This window comes from Lissotriton helveticus, chromosome 3_1 (assembly GCF_964261635.1).
Source record: "Lissotriton helveticus chromosome 3_1, aLisHel1.1, whole genome shotgun sequence".
Classification (NCBI taxonomy): domain Eukaryota; kingdom Metazoa; phylum Chordata; class Amphibia; order Caudata; family Salamandridae; genus Lissotriton; species Lissotriton helveticus.
The window spans coordinates 1,152,487,594-1,152,510,054 of NC_136061.1; positions in this window are offsets into that span (position 1 = coordinate 1,152,487,594).

Consider the following 22,461-nt stretch of genomic DNA (forward strand, 5'->3'; position numbering starts at 1 on the left):
GATGGTAGGCTTGAGTGTGTTAGGTTCCTTATTATGTAATAACAGTGTGCCATATGCTCCTTTTGAAATGCACTAGCTTTTATTGACCAACACACCTAAAGAGATGTATTTTCCAAATTGCACTGTTTTTTATTGGGGACTAAATGTCCCGTTTGTTAATGTGATGTTGTATAAGTAATATTTTTCTTCAGTTCATGAGGGGCAGCGTTCAACTGCGGCATCGGCGGAAAAGGAAGGGGAGCTGAGTCATGATGCAATCTACTATGGGAGGTTGGAAGAATGGGGGATCGAATTGGGGGGCACTTGGGAACCAGCTTTGGCGCGCTTGTGCCTGGGATTACTTTGAGGAATCAGAGCCACTTGAAGCCTCTTTGTTTTTCAGTCGATGGACTGGTAAACACTAGACTCAGCCCTATCTGCAAACAGACAAGTATAGGGATGACGCTACCAGCCCCAGCCTCCTCTCCACAAACTCGAGCAGTGGTGCACCACCACTTCACCATAAGCACAATTGATTGTGCACCACCACTGCTGCTTCAGGTGGACCCGCGCATGCATTGCCAGCACTGGACACGTACCCTCTAGTGCCACCACTAGACCATCAACAGGGTGTGCCAGCACTGGGGCTTCAGTATGGAGAATTAGAACAGTGCCTTCTACTTACAGTGCCAACACAGTTCCATCAGCATATGGTGCCAGCCTAGGGCCCTCAACATGCAGTGCTAGCACTGGACCATTCAGTATCAGCTGTGGCCTTCAAATTAATTTACACCCAGTTTGCATACCTACCAATACCTGATTACATCAGGCTTCCGGGGAAAGGCCGTCCAAACTATTGGTATGGCTGCTGCAAACTATGGAGGAGGTTTACTACTTTTTCAAAAAGTGCAGCAGCCGTAAATGCTGTGCAGCGCTGCGTGAAAAGGAGAGAGGAAGAGAGTGCCAAATTTACTAAAATAATGCACTCTCCTCCCCTCTCCCTAGAGCATGCGATTAAATCAACTGCCATGCACCATGGAGACACCTTAGCGCCAAGGTGCAAGGGTGTACCCTCCGTGAGTCTAGCATAGGTTTTGTACTGGAAGGGTATTCTTCCAGTACAAGATAATATGCTGAGACTAACTTCAAATCTTTTCCTTCTTTGTACAGTGCAGCACACAGGCAAAGCTGGAAAAGGAAGGAGAAATGAAAGCATTTCTCCTTACTTGCACCTACTTTAAAAGGGCACAGTTTTCTGACGCTAAAACCAGTCTACTTTGTTTAGTAAATTGGGTTTGGCGTCAGAAACTGTGGCTGATTGCACGGGAACACCCATGCTACACACATGGTATGCCCCTTGGCACTAAGTAATGTAGAGCAGCGCTATACGTTGCTTTGCATTACTTTCACGTTATTTCCAGTGCTAAACAAGTTTAACGCTGGAACGTAAATCGTGAAAAAAAGACTTTGCGCCGATTTGCATCACTTTTATGACGCAAACACGGCATAAAATCTTAGTAAATCATCCCCCAAAATGTTTATTTATAATCTTCCACTAGTTGCATAAGGTTGTGAAGCCCATCAATCTGCCATCCTCATACAGATCACATAAGCACTGAGGAGTACACTTCCCGTAATAATTCTGCATAAATCCCGGAATGTAAGAACACAGCGCCATGGGATCAACTCTAGCACATATATGTAACCACTCCCTTCAGCTTTATTGACAGTACTCCATACCTTGGGAACCATTCTAAGATGGGTCAGTAAACCCATATACCCTTTCCGGGTCAACCGGGAAAGTACTAACAATCGAGTTGGTTGCACAATATGCGCCGTATCTTACACAGCGGATCCCTCTCAAATTCTTTTTATTTACAGGAAATACATTCTTACAGAAATATAACACAATACATAGTTCATTTGCATACAATAAAAATAACATAAAATTTCCCAAAAATAGAACTTAATCATATCAGTACAAACAGCACATACCACAGACTTAAGACAAAATCTATTCTCAACTAGAGTACATCTTAAGGGGATCTGCAACCTACATAACCCGTACATATCAAATTCTTAAGAAGTGCATTGGTTTAACCTACAACATAGACTCCTTTCATATAGTTAGGCAGCAAAAGTGCAATGTACCAGGCGTACATGGCGCAAACCGGTAGAGGAACAATCCATGGTTTAAACATATCTTTTGAAAGGACATCATAAGTAAGTCTACCTAAGGTATTTGAATAAAAAAACAGTTAGCCCTATTAAAACATTAGCATAAAATCTCAAAAAATACAAATAAGGTGTATTGTGCAAGGCCATAATTATCAACATACAAGACTTATTACATATGCTTTAGGCAACAAAATGGCATTATAACAGGCCAACTGTGAGAGGGACAGGCGGTAATATGGCTTCGAGACTTGGTTATTCAGCATATTTTTCCTTTTATCGATGGGCTTAGCATCAATTGTTTTACAAATGTCTTCAATGATAATAATAGAACAAATCAATATGGTAACGTTTCAGGCGTTAAAGGAAGTAGGGCTTCATCTTCCTAATCTTGACAGGTGAAGTGTTGGTCTTCTTTTCCTCTACCGGAATTCTCAGGTGAGATGTCACAGCCAGTACCCTCAAGAGATAGAAACAACGTGGTGAGTATTATATCCTATCTTCTTAATTTTGTTCTCCCGTCACCAAATAATCCCTGTTTTACTATTGTGCTCTCTTTTGTTTTGTTTTCTTTTATTTTCTCAAGAATAGCGGACTTGCGCCTACTCTTAGGACCCAAGGAAGTGACAAGGACCAACAGAGAGACTATCCGGTAAGTAAAACGGGCAGAACTAGCCAAATCCTTTTCTATGGTTGGGTGTGGCTCAAAAGAAAGGGGGTTGGTATAGGGGTTCCCCACTCTTGAGGTTTGTTGGTTTCTCCAACACTAGTGCTTCAAAACTCCCCTTTATCCCTGTAAGAGTGTTCTCCTGCCTGTAACAGTACTGTTCCCTGCTCCGTTTACTCACCGCATTGGGCACAGTTTTCCTGATCTGTGGCGGGCTAATGCAGTTTGCAATGTCCACCACTCCATCTCAAACCAAATCTTAGGTGCCTCCTCTGCCTCACTGTTGTCCTGGGGCTTCGTTCCCTCCTTTTTCTTGGTGCTGATCTGGGCATTCTCCTGCTCTTCACTCTTGTTCCCCTGAACACCATCCTCTCTGTCCTCTTTGTCAGAGTCTTTCACTCCTCCTCCTCCCCCCCCCCTTGTCACTCTCTTCTTCTGTTTTTATGGGCCAATCAATCTCCTTGCCTTGCAGGATGTCCCCGACCCTCTCCTCCTGTCGGGAAAAATCCTTTGATAGTCTCGGACCGGATATTGTTCCTGGCCACAGACTTTCTTCTAATTATGTGCTTTCCTTTTCTACGTCCCATCACCCATGAGGAATTTTTCTACGTCCCATCACCCATGAGGAAGTGAGTGAGGACTGTGGACTCCTGGTCCCGGTAAGGAGGCTCGCTGAGAGGGGGATCTGTTACACATCTCCTCCCATGCTTTCTTCCTTGGAAGAGATAAGTCCACCAAGTATTGGGAGAAAAAGCCAGCATTGTCTTGTTCCTTTCCCTTATAGTGCTGGGTTTTAAAATGGAAGGGCTGAGGGGCGAGGAACCATCTTAGTATGCATGGGGTTTTACCCTTGTTGTGAGCCATCCATTCAAAAGGAGCATGATCAGTCTATAAGGGTAAATCCCGTCCTTCCAGATAGCAATGAAGGCCCATTTAATGGCTAACGTTACTTTCTCCACAGTGGAGTAGTTCTTTTCTCAGGGAAACAGCTTGCGGCTCATATATAAAACAGGTTTCTCCTCCCCCCCGTCATCTTTCTGGCATAGGACCGAACCCAAGCCAACCCTTGAGGCCTCTGTTTGTAGGATGAATGGTTTTGTGAAATTGGGGCTGAGAAGGATGGGTTCTGACGTCAGGACATATGTTGTAACATATGAAAAGCATCTAGGACCGCTTGTGAAGGATAACGTAACCGTAGGTCAGCTTCCTTATTCTTCTTTAAGAGATCAGTTAGAGGAGAAGCTAATTGAGAGAAACTGGATATGACTCTTCTCTAGTAACCTACAAATCCCAAGAAGGCCCTGAGGTCTTTCTTTGTTTTTGGGAAAGGTATCTTGAAAATAGCTGTGATTTTGTCTCCCTGGGGTTGTATCAGACCGTCTCCTAACAAATACCCAAATAATTTCACCCTTCTAGCTGCCAGGTAACTTTTTCCTGGGTTTACCCTGAGACCTATAGAGCCCAGTGCTTCCAAAACATTTCGTCGGTGTTTTAGGTGGGCTTCCCATGAGGGTCTGTATATGACAATGTCATAAATATACGCTGCAGCGTAGGAGTTGTGGGGTTTCAATACTATATTCATCAGTCGCTGGAAAGTTACTGGGGCCCTATGTAATCTAAAAGGGAGCACAGTGAATTGATATAACCCCCCTGTGATAGAGAAGGTATTTTTTTCTTTGTCTTGGGGATTAAGAGGGACCTACCAGTAACCCTTACAGAGATTAAGGGTACTGATCTACTGTGAGTTTTCTTAGTTTTTCTACGATTTCATTGACCCTGGGAATGGGATGCATATCACATTTGGAGATTTTATTCACTTCTCTAAAGTCAATACAAAAACAAACTGACCCATCAAGTTTTGGAAATAAGGCGATAGAGGAATTACATTAGCTTACTGAGGGCTCAAAGACACCCATTTGCAGCCTGGATTGTACCTCCTCTTCAGTGGCTTTCCTACACGCTTCTGGCACTTGGGTTTCAAATCATACTCTATCTCCAGGGTTGGTACTATATGCGGGTGATACTATATGTGTTCTTCCCGGAGTGTTCGAAAAGACCTCATGATAAGGTTTTAACTGTTTTAGCAACCCTTGCTTCTATTTGATGTCTAACTCAGGGTCAAGGCAGGTTAGATTTCGATCAGTTTGTTCCCATTTCTTTCATATATTTATAAGGTAGATTTGGAATTCTTTTTTCTCTTTGTTCATCTCTACTCTGAAAGAAACGGGGGTAACACTTTCCAAGATGGTGAAGGGTTCCTGCCAATGGCATAACATGTCATTATCAAAGGAGAGTAACATCAAAGTACTTGGCATCCTACTGAAAATTCTCAGAGTTTAGTACGTTTATCATAATGAACATTTTGGGCTTGTTCTAGATTCATTCCGGTTATTTCTCTTACCTGGCTCAATCGAGTTTTCAATCCTGTTGCATATTCCAGCAAGGGCTTAGAACTATCTCTCTCCTGTTCCCAAGATTCTTTAGCCATATCCAGCAATGTGCGAGGCTTTCAGCCGAATAAGAGCTCGAAAGGAGAAAACCCTGTGCTGCTTTGTTCCTGACACCTAATAGAAAAGAAAGCTAGGGGTTGCATGCTCCCAATTTCGATTTCTCGATCCAGCATTTATTTTTATGGTGTAGTTTTTAGGATGGCATTATAAAATTACACCAGGCCGTCTGTCTGGGACAGGTATGCCACAGTATGGATTTAGATCACACCCAGATGTTCACAGATCTGTTTAATCAATTTCATAGTAAACGGGATACCCTGGTCAGTAAGTATTTCCTAGGGAAAACCCACCCACAATAAAAGCTCAAACATTGCCCTAGCAATATAGGTGGTAATCGAATGCTGAATAGGAACAGCCTCCGGGTAGCGAGTGGCATAATCTACTATTACAAGAACATACCGACACCTACTCCGAGAAGGTATCAATGCGTCAATTATATTCATCCCAACTGTTCAAAATGGTTCATTGATTATTGGCAGGGGACACAAGAAGACTTTTTGAATTAGGGTTTGGCTATGCAGTTGGACTGGACTGGGCATTCATTGTAGTATTTCCTGACATGCCTGTAAACACTGGGTCAAAAAATCTCTCTAATATTGCCCTCTCAGTTATTTTGTCCCAAAATGAACCACCCAGGAGATGGCTTTATGGACAAAGAACAGGACTTTGTACCTAAATGAGGAGGGGGGGGGGGGAGGTTTGAGCAACTGCTTGGGATGTGTTATCTCCCTTTTTCGATACAACAATCCTTGTTGTGTGATAAAGTGAGGGCCTACCGCTCTTGGATCTTATTCCTCTTTAGCCATACTCTAGGCTTCTCTGAACTAGGTTCTTCTCTCTGTATAGCTCGAACATTTCTGTCAGATTCCCAGACGTATTCTTCCCGGTGGACAGGCATCACTCTTGACACCTTCTGCTTGTCTGCCCTCCTCTATTTTCTCCACTTTATCTGCTTGGGGGAGGGGTCTTTCATTATCTTTTTCTTGTGAAAAGGGAGTATTCATCCACCTTAAATCTCCCTCCTTCCAAGTTTCCTGTAATAGGAACTCTAATTCAGGAAAATCGGTACCTACAATAAGAGGCTCTGGGAGCTGTGGTATCAGTCCTTCTTGTAAGGTACAATGGGGTCCTTTTCGGAGACACTAGGGGGCGTGCGGACAAGATGGCCGCACAGTAGTGAGGCTCCGTCAGCCCCGCCTGCAAGAATCCTGTCACTGCGAGGCAATCTCGCTGTGAGCCTCAGCATACTGAACCGGAGGGTCTGCGACAGCAGTACGCCTGATTGTAGGGCAAGTACCGGCCACAGACGACCAGATGCGCGCCAGAAAAGACTTGAGGCCTAAACAGCGGGCAGTGACCGGCCAAGTCACGTAAGGTGAGGGCCGGCAGACAGCTGCATGGGCCGATCGCGTTCGCCCACGGCGATCGCCTTTACCGCCGCTTTCCGCAACTAGAATCAATCCCGTAAACGGGAACAAAGAAAAGGGGAAAATCAACAAAAACAGGTCAAGAAATAAAAATCAGGAGAAACGGCTGGTGATTGCACAGCGGGTGAAAGAAGAGAGCCTAGTCACCGAGCGGCGAGCGGGGCTGAAGTAGCAGGGGGTCCGCTCTTACATACCAGGGGTATCACAGTGCTGTCGGGTGCGAGCTGGACGCGTGGGGCGGCTCGACCCGGTAAATGCCGCGCTCGGCGAGGGACCTTGGCCACAGCTGACGTCGACGGCCTTGAGGACGTCCCCCCTCCTGCGGCGCCGGTGCGCAAGCCCGTGGATCAGGGCCTACGACTGTGCCCCCCTGCGTGTGGGTTGTGATCTCCCCGCTTTGCTGCCCAGTAAGACACGCACCCCCACAGGACTCCACAGTCCCTGGCCCGGGCTGAGGGGCAGCGGGGAAACATCAAACGCTGCTGGAGGAGGACGTGAGACGGGTGTGCACGGCTGAAATGGACATTGCCTCCTGAATGCGGCGCACGTTCCTGCGAGAGACCGGAGGCCCGTGGACCAGACACACAAGCCCCTTCACCCCCCAAGAGCTCCACTGCCCGGGTGCCAACAATGTGAGTTGCCGGAGGACCACCCGACCCAGGCTGTATATTCTGCCACGTCAGGGCTCCAGCAGGTCAGTTTGATCTCCCCATATCCTTGGCGCCGGCGTGGTGGGGGGGTGAGATTCTCGGATCGGTGACTGGAGCCATCGCTTTGCCCAAATGAACTATATATGGTCCCCACGGTATCGGTTACTGGCCTTGTAACACTGCCAAGACAGAGGTCTGGAGCTTGTGCGCGATACTGCCCCCCCGGGCGGCGCAGAGCGAGAGAGCGGGTCTCACTGCATGTGCAAGCCACACACAGACGCCGAGCATACTGGGACACTGTTGCAATGAGGCGGCGATAAAAAGTCTACATAGTCGGCACCCAGAGGGAGAGAAACTGAAGACGCCCGCGCCTGGAATCGTTCGGCACGCGTCGTGCCATTCAGGGGCTCCAGTGGGGCTCCACATTCCCAAACTTGTGTAGAGAATTGCACCCGAATACCACTTGGAGCACGTAGTGCCAGCAGAGCACGCCACAGAGGGACCCCACAATAAGTGGACTGTCAGAGCGCCACCAACAGACAGCTGATAAGTGTCATAGCCTCTAACAACCCCCCTCTCCCAGATACGAGGGTCGCCATAATGGGGAAGCCAGACGGCAAGCAGCTTAAGATCAACTTCGAAGCCCGCAGGACGCCCAGAGGACAGCCGCCCGAGTCGGACTCAGACAACGGGGGCCAGGCGAACAGAGATGCGGATGAAGTAGAAATGAAGACGATACTCAGCACAGTGAAGGCTAGTTTTGCCTCCATTGAGGGGAAAATGTTCTCCATGTGCGCAAGAATGGACCAGATTACCCAACAGATCGCAAAGCAAGATGGCAGAATCAAAGAGGCTGAAACGCGGATCTCCACCCTTGAAGACAACCACGCGCAAGCTACTGAAGGTGATTGCGGCAAAAAATGAGGACATTGAAGCCCGCTCTAGGTGGAACAACATCCGCATCACGGGCGTCCCGAAGTCGACCAACACTGGGTGGCTAGACTACGTGGAGTGGCTGCTCGTTGCATGCTTTGGACATGAGAGCTTTTCGAGAATCATGGCTGTTGAACGGGTGCACCGCACCCTGGTGCCAAAATCCCCCCCCCCTCCTCGAGCACCATCCGAACCCATGGTAACAAGACTGCTCAACTATCGCGACCGTGACACGGTGCTACGTAAAGCTAGGGAGTTGAAAGATGTTGTATTTGAGAATAATGCTATCTCGCTCTATCCCGACTTCACCCTTAATGTCCCGGAGGCATGTAAGAAATTTGTGCCCATCAAGAATAAGTTACAGCAAGAAGGGGTGGAATACGCTATGCTCTATCCTGCACGGCTCAGACTCACCTACGATGGAATCACATCTGTAACACACCACAACAGGCGGCGGACTTCTACAAGAAAACAGGGCTGGCTGCAAAGAGAGCCTAGCGCCCCACATCAGGCGACAGGGAGGACTCTGCGCAGCAAGAGGAAGACTGACAACACAGGTCAAACACTCATGGTGCACCCCGGGCGGGTTATTCTGTGGACATTGCAGATACGGCCGTGGTCTCGGAACAGCAGGTAATGTTAAAAGTTTGTCCCTCTTTGACCCCACAAACTATGGTTTGATTGAACATGGACAATGAGAACCCTGAACGAACACATACTGTGTATTCAGAGTCTCCCCTGCCCAGAACGAAGGAGCACGGGGTGAGGTCACGCCCCTTGGGGCAGACGTCTCAGGGTGCTCCCCTTCCCCCCACCATTGGGGATTGTTTTGTTAGGCTGTTGCCTTGTTGTTACTTGTTGGGCGGTATTTCAAAAACACGATTCCAGAGACCCTGAGACCAGAGAAATATCAGATCACTCGATTGACAGTGCCTATATGGTATGGTGTGAATATGTCATAGCATTATTGCTACTATGTAATACCATAGAATTGTTAGTACAATGCCCACTCGGGCGCTAGGGACACAAGATGTGAAAGTATTTCTAGAAAGGTTGGGAGGGGTTGAGCGGCAGGGATCCATGCTTGGCAAGTTGGGGCCGCCATTGTGGGAGGAGCGGGGGGATCACGGATGGGCATGCTTAAGTTTAAAGTGAATAACAAGCCAATTAATAATAACACAAACCAAGAGACAGATGCACATGTTTCTTACACGATCGCAAACGATTCCCAGGGCAATGGTGGGTGAGATACACATGGGAATTCTAACATGGAACGTGCAGGGGCTGGGCAACCCCAGAAAAAACGACACCTACTGGCTTACCTGGACAGACATCATGTTAGCATAGCCATGCTGCAGGAAACCATATGCTTCCTGTGCAGCAGCCCCAGTTCGCCTCCAGATGGGCTTCCCACAGGTACTTCTCCACATATTCAGCATACTCAAGAGGCACTGCTATCTTATAAAAAAAAAAGTGATCCCCTATACGGAGGAAGGGTCTGCACTGGATCTGCAAGGGATGTACTGTATGACATGGGGCAGGTTGGCTTCCGAATCAGTCACACCAGTCTGCAGCTATGGTCCCAGCACAGATGATGAAAACTATTATATCACCCTACAGGCGCGCTTAGTAAATATCGGCTCAACTCATATTATATGGGGAGGTGACTTCAACCTAACATTGCACCCCCCATGGGACCGCTCCCACCCACTGCTGCATCACTACTCCAAAGCACAACAGCAACTCCAGCAATACTTGCGGACAGTCTGCTGGTAGATGTCTGGCGCCACCTTCACCCCACACAGTGAGAGGGCACATTCACTGGGCGGTACATAATAACTGGTCTCGACTGGAAATGTGGGTTGTAACACAGAGTATGGCAGTACATGCTCTCTCTGCGCACCACCTCACGCGTACCTACTCCGACCATTCCCCTGTGCTTATGTTGCTGACTCCTCCGGGCTTGCAACCCAAACCCAGGCTGTGGCGCCTTCTAATTACTGCGCTCCGTGACCAGGTGTTCCAAACGGAATTGGGGGACATGCTCGAGGAGTTCATTAGACTCAATGTAGACTCGGTCCCCTCCCTGACCACAGTATAGGAGGCACTAAAGGTCACCGTTAGGGGACATTGCATAGCCAAAGCGGGAGGTATCTTTAAAGAAATCCGCATGACCATAGTCAACCTAGACCGCCAGCTCAGACAGCTGGAACCCAGCACTCACGGGACACGCGACGGCCCTGCCCTCGCTAAGGTTCGTTCGGAATACCAGGCAGAGGCAGAGAGGGAATGTTGTTTCCGTGGAAAATAATACATGGCGCGAAAATATGGGGAGGGTGAGCGTCCTGGCAGAAACCATCAGACCACCGAAGACAGCGGACCACGTGTTAGTGATTTGCGATGGGGAGGGAACGTCACACCTGGATACACCGGCCATTATGGGAGTATTCACCACGCACTTTCACACACTATACCAATCCTGTGCTTCACACCAAGAGGAGACTCCGCAATACTTGCAGCAGATAGAATTAGCCTGGCTAAGCAATCGGCAGAGGGAATTCCTGGCATAATGCAAATAGGAAATGGTAAATCACTGGGTTCAGACGGCCTTGGGATTGCATTTTATAAAACCTACATAGATACGCTGGCTCCCGTCCTCAAATCGCTGTATGAAGAGGCGGCCGAAGAGGGATCGCTCCCACCCACAATGCGTGAGGCCATGCTGGTCTCACTGTTAAAACCCGGGAAACCCTCTGACTCTCAGGACTCGTACCGGCCACTGTCCATAATAAACTGTGATACAAAGATACTGGTCAAAGTACTGGCCCTTACACTCAAGCTACTGATGGAGCACCTTATCAGGCCGGATCAAGCAGGATTTATACCAGGTCGGTCGACCTCCCACAATCTGCGTACCCTGTTTGCCATCATGAATGGGATAGACCAGGACAAACAGGCGGTTGCAGTCTTCTTAGACGCCACCAAAGCGTTGATCCGCGAAGTAATAAAATTTGAGGCCTTTCCAGGCATCACAATAAATTGGGGAAATTCTCAAGTCCTGCCACTCACCAGTGGCACCGCTCCATTCTCAATGGAGTACCTGCTGCAGTGGTGCGGGGAGGAGATTCGCTACCTTGGCGTCACTGTCAATAAGGATAAAGATGAACTAATAAGGGCAAACTATGGAGTCGTCCTCGACAAGGTAGAAAGCCTGATCACCAGATGGATAGCCCTTCCACTCTCCCTTGCGGGCCGAAGGCCTTAATGAAAATGATCATTATGCCCAAATTTCTATGCCTGTTCATAAACACCCCCTTCTCACCCGACCGCCATGTCTTCACTAGACTGAAGAGTCAACTTATCCACTTAGCATGGGGAGGGAAGCAGCCTCGGACCAAATGGAGCACCCTTACATTGCCGTTCGTCAGGGGCAGAATCGAGGCACCGAATCCCAAACTCTACTATCTCAGCACCCAGGCGTACTATGCGGTATATTGGTTTGCACCCCCACCCTTCATGACTTACCTGGCGGTCGAGCAAGGGCTCATGGCGTCTGCTTCATTTGTGGGAATACTAGGCGTAGATAACAAAACGGCTGGGGGATCGCGGTCCACAGTTGCATGTACCAATAGCACGTGGTGAGCCATAGCCAAACGATTCCAGGCACCCACGCTCTACTCCCCGCTGCTTCCTCTCCGCGACCAGCCTAACCTACCCATCATGCAAGAAGGCATCTGCAAATGAATGATCCTTTGGCTAGGGGTGAATACATGGGGAGAAATGTACCACGAGGGGCAATTTAAAGGCGCAGAGGTATTTTTTGGCAACACACCCCCATCACCATGGACCGCTTCCTCTACATTTGCCTGTGACAGGATGTCATAGCTGCTACACCTGCGTTCCCAGAGGAGCCTATGGTTCCCCCCAGCAGTTCCATGCACAGCATGGCAGGCACCGCGCGGTGCCTGCCATGCTGTGCGTGCCTTCCTGCGAGTGCACCGCCCGCCAAAATGGTAGGAATGCAGGTTTCGCCCGCCACTGTGGTGGGTGCATCCTAATGCCAGGCACGGGACCCCCGCCCTTATGGCAGGCGGTCCCTGGTACCGTGAGGATGGCATGGCGGGCAGACTTTGCCCGCCTGCCATCCTAATGGGGGCCTTGCTGTCAGGAGCAAAATGCCACTTACGCTGAACTACTCCCTGTCCGATCACGACCTCAAGACATTTGGGGACCCTTCACACCATACTTGCTGAGAGGAACAAGAGGGGACAGTGACGCCGATGTGGCGACTGAACAAATTCACTGTCCAGCGTAAACTGTTGGGTCTCAGATCAGCGAGGCGACCCCCTAGAGCATATTTCATGTTACCATGTCTGCCTCCCATGTTGATACCACGCTTAATGTACTATGTCCCAAACTTGCAGCTTACCATCTCTCTGTATACATTGCATCACTGTGATTCGATGTTTTCACTGTAAATGAAAAGCCCACTAAACTTGACTGTTTTGATAATCTTGTAATGCTGATAGAAATGCCAATAAACAGTGTTTAAAAAAAATCAAAAAAACAATGGGGTCTTTCTCGTGATGCATGTTGGTTGTTGTAAGAGGATATTTCTTTTTATCTCCCTGGACACAATGGATATTAACCATACCTGTTGGTTCAGGGGCCCCTGCGGGGATGACCTGAGGTCTACTGGCACTCTGATGACAACCAGTGTCCAAGAGAGCCGGGTCAGGCTCCGCATTTGCTTTCATTGTACAGCGGTACGATGGCTTGGCTTCGGTAGGAGTATAATATGAAGACCACACAACGCCAATGTCCATGGGCTCCTCCTTTTGAGAACACAAGCTGCGATATGCCTCTTCCCCTAACAATTGAAACACTGTAGTCCTGTTTGTGGGGGTCTTGAACTTGGCCAAGCCACTATTGGAATGCCTTCTAATTTCCGTGGACCTTCTTACCTCTCCAGCCACTTTCTTCTCTCCCTTTGGTAATGTCTTGTTCTCGATTATACTCACGTTTTCCTCTGCTGTCTCAAGGGTAACATTACCTTGTTGTCTTACCCACCTCTGCATGGGAGGGTGTAAAGAGGACAGGAAGTGCTCCAAATATATATTTTCCATTATCTCTTCCTTCGTGGACATCTCGGTGTAGAGCCATCTGTCTTTCATAGCCCTAACACGATAATACAGGGCTTGGGGAGATTCAATGAGCCCCTCTTTAATCTATTTTAGCCTAACCTTGTATGTCTCGCTGTCCAACCCTTAGTCTTTCCAGAATGCTCTTTTTGATATCCATGTATGGTGTAGTTCCTCTGTGGTTGGCAGCCTGATAGGTGGTTTGTAGATCTCCTGTGAGGAGAGGATATGAATATTGGCCCCACCTTTCTGCAGGCCACATGGCTGCCTAAGCCAAAAGGTAAAAATTGTTGAAAGATATTGGGTCTTTCCCCTCTACATACTTTTGTAATATGAGCTGTGTTGGGCAGCTGCTTGTCTCAAACCAAATCTCAGTCGAATTCTCTGACTCGCTGCTGTCCTGTGGGTTTATCCCCTCCTTTTCCTTGTTGCAGGTCTGGGTCTTCTCCTGCTGTTCTCTCTCATTCCCCCGAGCACCGTCCTCTCTGTCCTCTTTCTCGGCGTCTATCACTCCTCCTCCTTCCCCCTTGTCACTCTCTTCTTCCTTTTTTATGGACGAATCAATCTCCTTGCCTTGTAGGATTTCCCTGCCTTTCTCCTCCTGTAGGGAAAAGTCCTTTGTTAGTAGCGGGCCAGGTTTTGTCCTTGCCCACTGCCTTTCCTCAGATTGTGTGTGTTTTCCCTTTCTACGTCTCATCGCCCATGAGGAAATGAGCGAGGTCTGTGGACCCGTGGTCCCTGTAAGGAGGCGTACTGAGAGGAGGATCCGTTACACCAACATAGCATGAACCGGCAGAGGGATAGTCTGTATTTTAAATACCTTTTGAAAAGACATCATAAGTAAACTAAAACAATTTGACAGGCATACATGACATATTAAAAAAACAGTTGGCCTTATTGAAATGTAGTTATAATCTCAATTATACAAGAAAAGTGCATTGTCAGTGGCCATAATTATCAAAATTAGCAAAATCTTAACCCCAACCGACCTTAGTAAAGGACATTATTTTATCCAATTTCAAGACCAATGTCATACTCAGAGCATCCACTTTATTTGATCTACATCTACCCCTAATAGTTCAAGAATCATCCCAGTTATCCCTAAACGGTAATTAACCCAATATAGGACAGGGTGCAGAGACAAAATATTGAGTCAACAATATCGAATTGCACAAAAATCGTGGCAAAAATATCATGGGTCAAGAATATCGACAGTCAAATTCTCGTGGTCAAGAATATTGATTTTAGGTAAGTAATACTGAATTTAAAAAATCCAAGTGTTTAATATTGTTTGCAAAAATATAGATGTTAAAAATATGGATTTTTCATTAATGTTATGTATTTTAGTACATATTTTATATGTGTGCGTGATGTATGTATTTGTTCTATAAGAATTGTTTGTATTTTTATTAAATGTGTTAAAATGTCAGTAGTTATTCATTTTTCAAAATTTGAATTTTGCATATTTAGTTCCGTAGCGGGTTTAGGGTTTATGGGGGAATAGGGTGGGCAGTAATTTAATTATATAACATTTATTTATTATTTTTAGTATTTATTATTTTATTTTTTATTTGAATTTTACATTATTAGTTCCATAGTGGGTGGTTGTGGGTTTATAGGGGAATTGGGTGGGAAGTAATTTATTTGTATTAAATGTATTGAATAATTTGTATTTATTCATATTTATTGAATTGAGATGTTATAGTATTAAATGTGTACATTAATTTATTATTAATTATTTATTAATTAGTTGTAATTAATTATATTAATCGTGTATTTCATTTTAGGTGTGTGTTGTGTTTATAGGTGAAAATGGTGGGAAGGGTGGGTAGTATTTTATTTTTCATTGATGAATTATAAATTAGTTGTTAATTTAAATTAATTAATTAGGAATTCATTATGGTAATTGTGTAATTCATTTAAGGTGTGTGTTGTGCATTTTATAGTGTTAAAGAATGTGTATTTTTCTTTTATTAATAATATTTTTTAATGAATTATGTTTATTATCGAAATAAAATTAAATACAAATGTTGACTTTTTTATATTGGCGTGGCGTTTTAGGGGAGGAAATAAAATAAATACATTTATGTTTTAATTTTTTTTGTTTGTTAATATTTGCTTCTTTTAAATAAATATTCTTTATAAATGTATTTATTAATTTCTTTTATATAATATTTGTACCTTTTTGTTATATGTAAATAATATATGTAATATTAATGTTTAATATATTTAATGATATATTTTTAAATATTGTTTATTTATTTTTAAGATTATTTAAATGTTTTCCTATTGTTTAAATGTTATTAGTAATTTTTGTTTCTCTGCGATCCAACGCTTTCCCTACTGTTGCACTCACTGGAGTGGGAATAGTAATTTTTACCCCTCTGCTATTCAGCATTTTCCCTACTGTTGCACTCACTGGAGTGGGAATAGTAATTTTTACCCCTCAGCTATCCAATACTTTCCCTACTGTTATCCTCACTGGAGTGGGAATAATCATTTTTACCCCTCTGCTATCCAGCATTTTCCCTACTGTTGCACTGACTGGAGTGGGAATAGTAATTTTTACCCCTCCGCTATCCAGCACTTTCCCTACTGTTGCACTCACTGGATTGGGAATAGTAGTTTTTTCCCCTCCGCTATCCAATACTTTCCCTACTGTTGCACTCACTGGAGTGTGAATAGTAATTTTTACCTCTCCGCTCTACAACACTTTCCCTACTGCTGCACTTACTGGAGTGGGAATAGTAATTTGTACCACTCCGCTCTCCAATACTTTCCCTACTGTTGCATACACTGGAGTGGGAATATTAATTTTTACCTCCGCTATCCAATACTTTCCCTACTGTCGCACTCACTGGAGTGGGAATAGTAATTTGTACCCCTCCGCTCTACAATACTTGCCCTACTGTTGCACTCACTGGAGTGGGTATAATATTTTTTACCCCTTTGCTATCCAAACCTTTCCTTACTGTTGCACTCACTAGAGTGGGAATAGTAATTTTTACTTCTCCGCTATCCAGCACTTTCCCTACTGTTGCACTCACTGGAATGGGAATAGTAATTTTTACCCCTCTGCTATCCAGCACTTTCCCTACGGTTGCTCTCACTGGAGTCGGATTAGTAATTTTTACCTCTCTGCTATCCAATACTTTCCCTACTGTTGCACTGACTGGAGTAGAAATTGTAATTTTTACCCCTCCGCTATCCAATACTTTCCCTAGTGTTACACTGTTTGGAGTGGGAATAGTAATTTTGTACCTCTGCTATCCAATACTTTCCCTATTGTTGCACTCACTGGAGTGGGAATAGTAATTTTTCCTACTGTTGTATTTATTGTATTGCGAAATGTACGTTTTTATTTTTTAATAGTTTAATGTTTTAATTAAATATAGAATGGTTATTTTTTATTTTAAATAATTGATACATGTATATATTTTATTTTTATATAATTTTAAAGTTTAAAAATTAAATAAAGATAATAGGTAATACATTATTTTAAAGTTAATATATGTGTATGTATAAATTATTATGTTTGTGTGTTTATATATTTTTTCAATTAAGTTTATTTTTTAAAGTTTATTCGCTCCACCCGACCCTCGCCTCCCGCCTCCCAGCTGCTCCTCCCTCCCCACCTACCCATATATGGCGGTTGCGCCGCTGGCGCGCCTAAGGCAAGCCCGTCTGCGCCCGTCCACGCCTGGACCGCGCCCAGCGCCAGAACCCCTGCCCCCCGCAGCAGCCACGAGGACCGCCGCCGCTTCGACGCCAACACCCTCGTCGCTCTCAACCCAGGAAGGATCCACACCTGCTGCAAGGCCGCCCCCAAGCACACCCACGGTCCCTTCACCTGCCTGAACTGCAGCTTCTCCTGCCTCGTAACCATCGAGACGCCCGCACGACGGAACACAACCAGCTTAGATGCATCCTGATCATTACCCGCTCCGCACACAAACACGCCGTCGAACTCTGGGACCTACTCGACACCGCATCACCGGACGTCGCCTTCCTGACTGAGACCTGGATGAACGAAGCCTCCTCGCCAGACATCGCCATAGTCATCCCAGACGGGTACAAGATCTCGTTCACAAAAACACCATCAGGGTCTCAACAAACACCAATGACACCCTCAGCACCGCCGAACACATGCACTTCCAGATCCACACGGACCCCAAGACCACTCTAAGAGGCACCCTCATCTACAGACCGCCAGGACCCCGGCCTCAATTCTGCGACTCCATCGCCGACCTCATAAGCACTGACCTCCACCGACTACATCCTCCTCGGAGACCTGAACTATCATCTGGAGAACAACAACTCCTCCACCCTGATCGACAACCTCGCCAACCTTGGACTGAAACAGCTCGTCACGACGCCAACCCACATTGCCGGTCACACGCTAGATGCCATCTTCTCCTCAAGCCCCCACGTCACCTTCAGCCACGCCTCCGAACTCACCTGGACAGACCACCACTGCATCCACTTCTCCTTCCGAAAATCCCTCACACACCACCGCACCCTACAGACCCCCCACCGCTGCTGGGGCAAAGTCACTGAAGAACAACTACAGACAAGCCTCGCACTCAACCCTCCGACCAACCCCACCAACCTGATGATGGTGCACTCACCCTCGAACGCTGGTTGAACGACTGCGCCGTAGCCCCGCTGAAAAAACCACCAACAGAGGCACCAGCAAAAGAGTCAGCTGGTTCACCCCAGAACTACTCGACTCAAAGCGCACCTGCCGGAAATTGGAGAACATATGGCACAGCGACAAGACGCCGGACAGCCGCCCTGCCTACAGACACGCCATCCGTAACCACCACCACCTCATCAGGACCGCCAAAAGGACCTCCTTCGCAGATCGCCTTGACAACAACGCACACAACAGCAAGGAGCTCTTCACCATCATGAAGGAACTCTCCAACCCCAGCTCCAGCACCAACGACATCCCACCATCGCAAGCCCTGTGCGACTCCCTTGCTACCTTCTTTCACTGGAAAATCACCGACATCCATGACAGTTTCAAACCCCGACCCCTGCAGACCTCCCCTCATCGGACCCACCGCACCCCACCGCCCAAGACACTCTGACAACCTGGGCCAACGTGAACATCGAGGACACAATCAAGACCATGGGCACAATCCACTCTGGATCCCCCTTGCGACCCTCTCCCACACCACATCTTCAACAAAGCCAGCAATTCCATCACACCCCACCTGCACAAAATCAACCTCTCCTTCGAGACCGCCAACTTCCCTGAGAACTGGAAGCACGCAGAGATCAACGCCCTACTGAAGTAACCCAAGGCGGATCCGAGCGACCTCAAGAACTTCCGACCCATCTCCCTGCTTCCGTTCCCAGAAAAGGTCATCGAGAGTATAGTCAACACCCAGCTCACCCGTCACCTCGAAGACAACAACATCCTGGACCCCTCCCAATCAGGATTCCGCAGCAACCACAGCACCGAGACCGCCCTCATCGCTGCCACAGACGACATCAGGAACCTTCTAGACAACAGAGAGACGACGGCCCTCATCCTCCTGGACACCGTCTGCCACCGCACACTACGCACACGACTCCAAGACGCAGGCATCCGGGAGAAGGCCTTGGACTGGACCACCTCCTTCCTCTCTGGCAGAACTCAGAGAGTCCACCTCCCCCCGTTCCGGTCCAAGGCCTCCGAGATCATCTGCGGCGTCCCACAAGGATCTTCCCTCAGCCCGAAGCTGTTCAACGTCTACATGGCACCACTAGCACGCATCGCCAGACAGCACAACCTCAACATAATCTCCTACACCGATGACACGCAGCTGATCCTCTACCTCACCAAGGACCCTCTCACCGCCAAATCCAACCTCCACCAGGGAATGAAGGCAGTCGCCGACTGGATGAAGGAAAGCCGACTTAAGCTGAACTCAGACAAGATGGAGATCCTCCTTCTCGGGTCCAACCCCTCAGCATGGGACGACTCATGGTGGCCCACATCACTGGGGACCCCCCCGGCCCCCACCGACCACGCACGCAACCTTGGAGTCATCCTCGACTCAAAACTCACCACAACCAAACAAGTCAACGCAGTCTCCTCCGCCTGCTACAACACCCTCCGCATGCTCCACAAGATCTACAGACGGATCCCGACAAACATGAGGAAAACAGTCCCCCAGGCCCTAGTCAGCAGCAAACTCGACTACGGTAACGCCCTCTACGCCGGAGCCTCGTTCAAGCTCATAAACAGACTGCAGAGAATCCAGAACGCCTCTGCACGCCTGATCCTCGACGTCCCGCGCCTGAGGAACCTGCACTGGCTCCCCGTCGACAGGATAATCTCCTTCAAACTCCTGATCCACGCACACAAGGCACTCCACAAGACCGGACCAGCCTATCTCAACAGTCGACTCTCCTTCTACTTACCCAACAGGAAACTCCGCTCTGCTGACCACGCCCTGGCCACGGTCCCGCGCATCCGCAGAACCACTTCCGGAGGCAGGTCCTTCTCCCACCGCGCTGCCAAGACTTGGAACACTGTACGACAAACCGAAGACCTGCTGACTTTCAGGAGACAACTCAAGACCTGGCTCTTCGACCAGTAGCAGCAGCACCCCCCCCCAACCCCCCCCCCGCGCCTTGAAACCCTTACGGCTAAGTAGTGCGCTTTACAAATTAAATGATTGATTGATTGATGTTTAGTTAAAATATATATTAAATGTAATTAATTTTGTTAAAGATTATATTAATATTTTATATATTTTTACATCTATATTTGTTACATCTAGATTTTTAACTTCAACATTTTTGTACTTACGTGTTAAGGTATTGAAGTCGATATTTTTGTTGTCGATATTTTTTTTTTTAATATTTAGAACATCGATGTTTTTAGCATTGATATTATATCACTGAACCATAGGACAGCTCAGGAGAAAAAAACCTGGCATAAGATGGTACGATGTTACGCAAATATTGGTCGATAGCAATGGTTACATCCTGATATCTCATCCTACATACCAGGTTCAATCCCACTTCTCTCGAATGTATCCCATATTGTTTTTAACTAGGCATAGGATCTCCTTCCTTTCCTCTAGGAACAGTACACATTCCACCAATAGGTGGCTCACTGAACAATTTTTATCCATCTTACATGGACACGGACCATGGTTCTTTGTTATTTTCGCTTTCAGCTCTGGCATCTGCCATTCTGGGTCAATTCCTACTCTCAGCCGCAAAATTTCATTTAGCAGAATCCTATCTGCAATTCTGTATAAATATGGGAAGAGGTCCCTGCTGGGAGGTTTTAAAAGGGCACAGCAGTTCTCTTGTTCTTCAAGTACTGAAGGTCCTCATTCCAGGTGGGTTCCTCAGCACAGCGACTAAGAGTTCTCTATATTAGACAAATTTGTTTTGCTTCGCCCCTTTTGTAGCATATGTGGGACACCTAGGCTCTCCAACATTACTGTCACTGGATTCCTCTTATCAGGGAATATTGACATTATCTCTTTGAGAAATAACACAGACAATGTATCACTGGGGGCTCCATTTCTTATCGACTAATCACTCCGAGCTACAGATTTTCATTCCCCCCTCATAGCTTGAACCATTGCATTTTTTAAAGCATCTAGGAGAGATTACAGAATGCTACCTTCAAGCCCCTCAATACACAAAGAAGAGACAAGGGGGCTTTTTGGGGAAGGTCCAGTATAAGTGCCCCATAGCAAGTATACAGAAAAAGGTTATGCTGTTCCTCAGGAGTATTAGTCAGAGTAAAAGGAATCTAGAACATCCCCACCTGAGTGGTTCAAAGTTGGGAATCCAATTATTGGATTATAATGCTCTCACACACCCAGTTGGGTGTCATGCTTTATCAATGGGCTGCTCCTCGTCAGGTCGGCGGTGCAATACCCGACGGGCACCCTATAGTAGGAGCACTTTAGCGGAGATCTTTTTCCAACAGCCGTATAGTGAGGTGGGGGTGAGGGGCCAGATATGTGTAGATGTATAGGATTGGAGTGAATCTAAAATAAGGTTGGGAGTATGTGAAGGGGTGACTGGGGGGTCAGGAAGAGGCTGTAGATGCCGTTTAGGTAACGAGGGTTTTATTTTCATATACAACTTTTTTTGACGAAACGTCAGTCTTTCTTTAGCGAATTCTGCGGGATCCGTGGTGGCTCTGCAAGTTTTCCCTTCCTCCGTGATAGGTTGGTTTTGGGCTTCTGGTTGGTAGCAGAGGCTTCCTCTCTCGTGGCCACCGTAAGGGAAACAGAAAACAAAGGTACGTTTTAGTGTACGTCCTCTTGCTGGTATGTACCCGGGGAAAAACCAGGGAAGTGCAAGGACACCAGTGACTCGTGTTTAACTAACTCACTTCGGTGAGGGGTGACAGTCGTGAATGGGTAGGGTTTATAAACGGGGTCGGGTAAAGGGAACTGTACTAGGAGGGTGTGCTCTATTCTAACGAGGCACCACACTCCGTCTCCCCACCCAACTCGATAACTTTTCCCTTACCTGTCGCAGCCACACTCCTCCCTCGGGAGTGTGGCAGGGCGCTGCACGGAAACGTTGGCCTCCTGGCTCGTCTGCTTCTTTGCTTGCCTCGTCTTCTTCTCTTCCTCGACAACGCCGTTCTCCTCTCGGTTCTTCTCCTGTGGTGATGTCACACACCAGCTGGGGAAGTTCCGCATTTTTCACCAATCCGGTCCAGTCTACGTCATGGTGGGTTGGGTCGTCCTCGGATTCTTGCCTCCAGTTAAAGGCACCGCTCGCGTTTTCATCTGGGTTGCTTGGCCAAGGGATTTGCGCGTCCTGCAGGGAAGGAGGTGAGGACACGGTATCAATGTGTTGCCACAATTCCACCACTCGTTTGTTTCCTCGTGATTTGTGCTCCGCGTTACAGCGTGCCATTTTTCATCATTAGGACTCCTACCCTAAGTAAAAACAGCAATAAGGCGCTCGACTAAGCTTATGTCTTAGATTAAGCGTACTTAC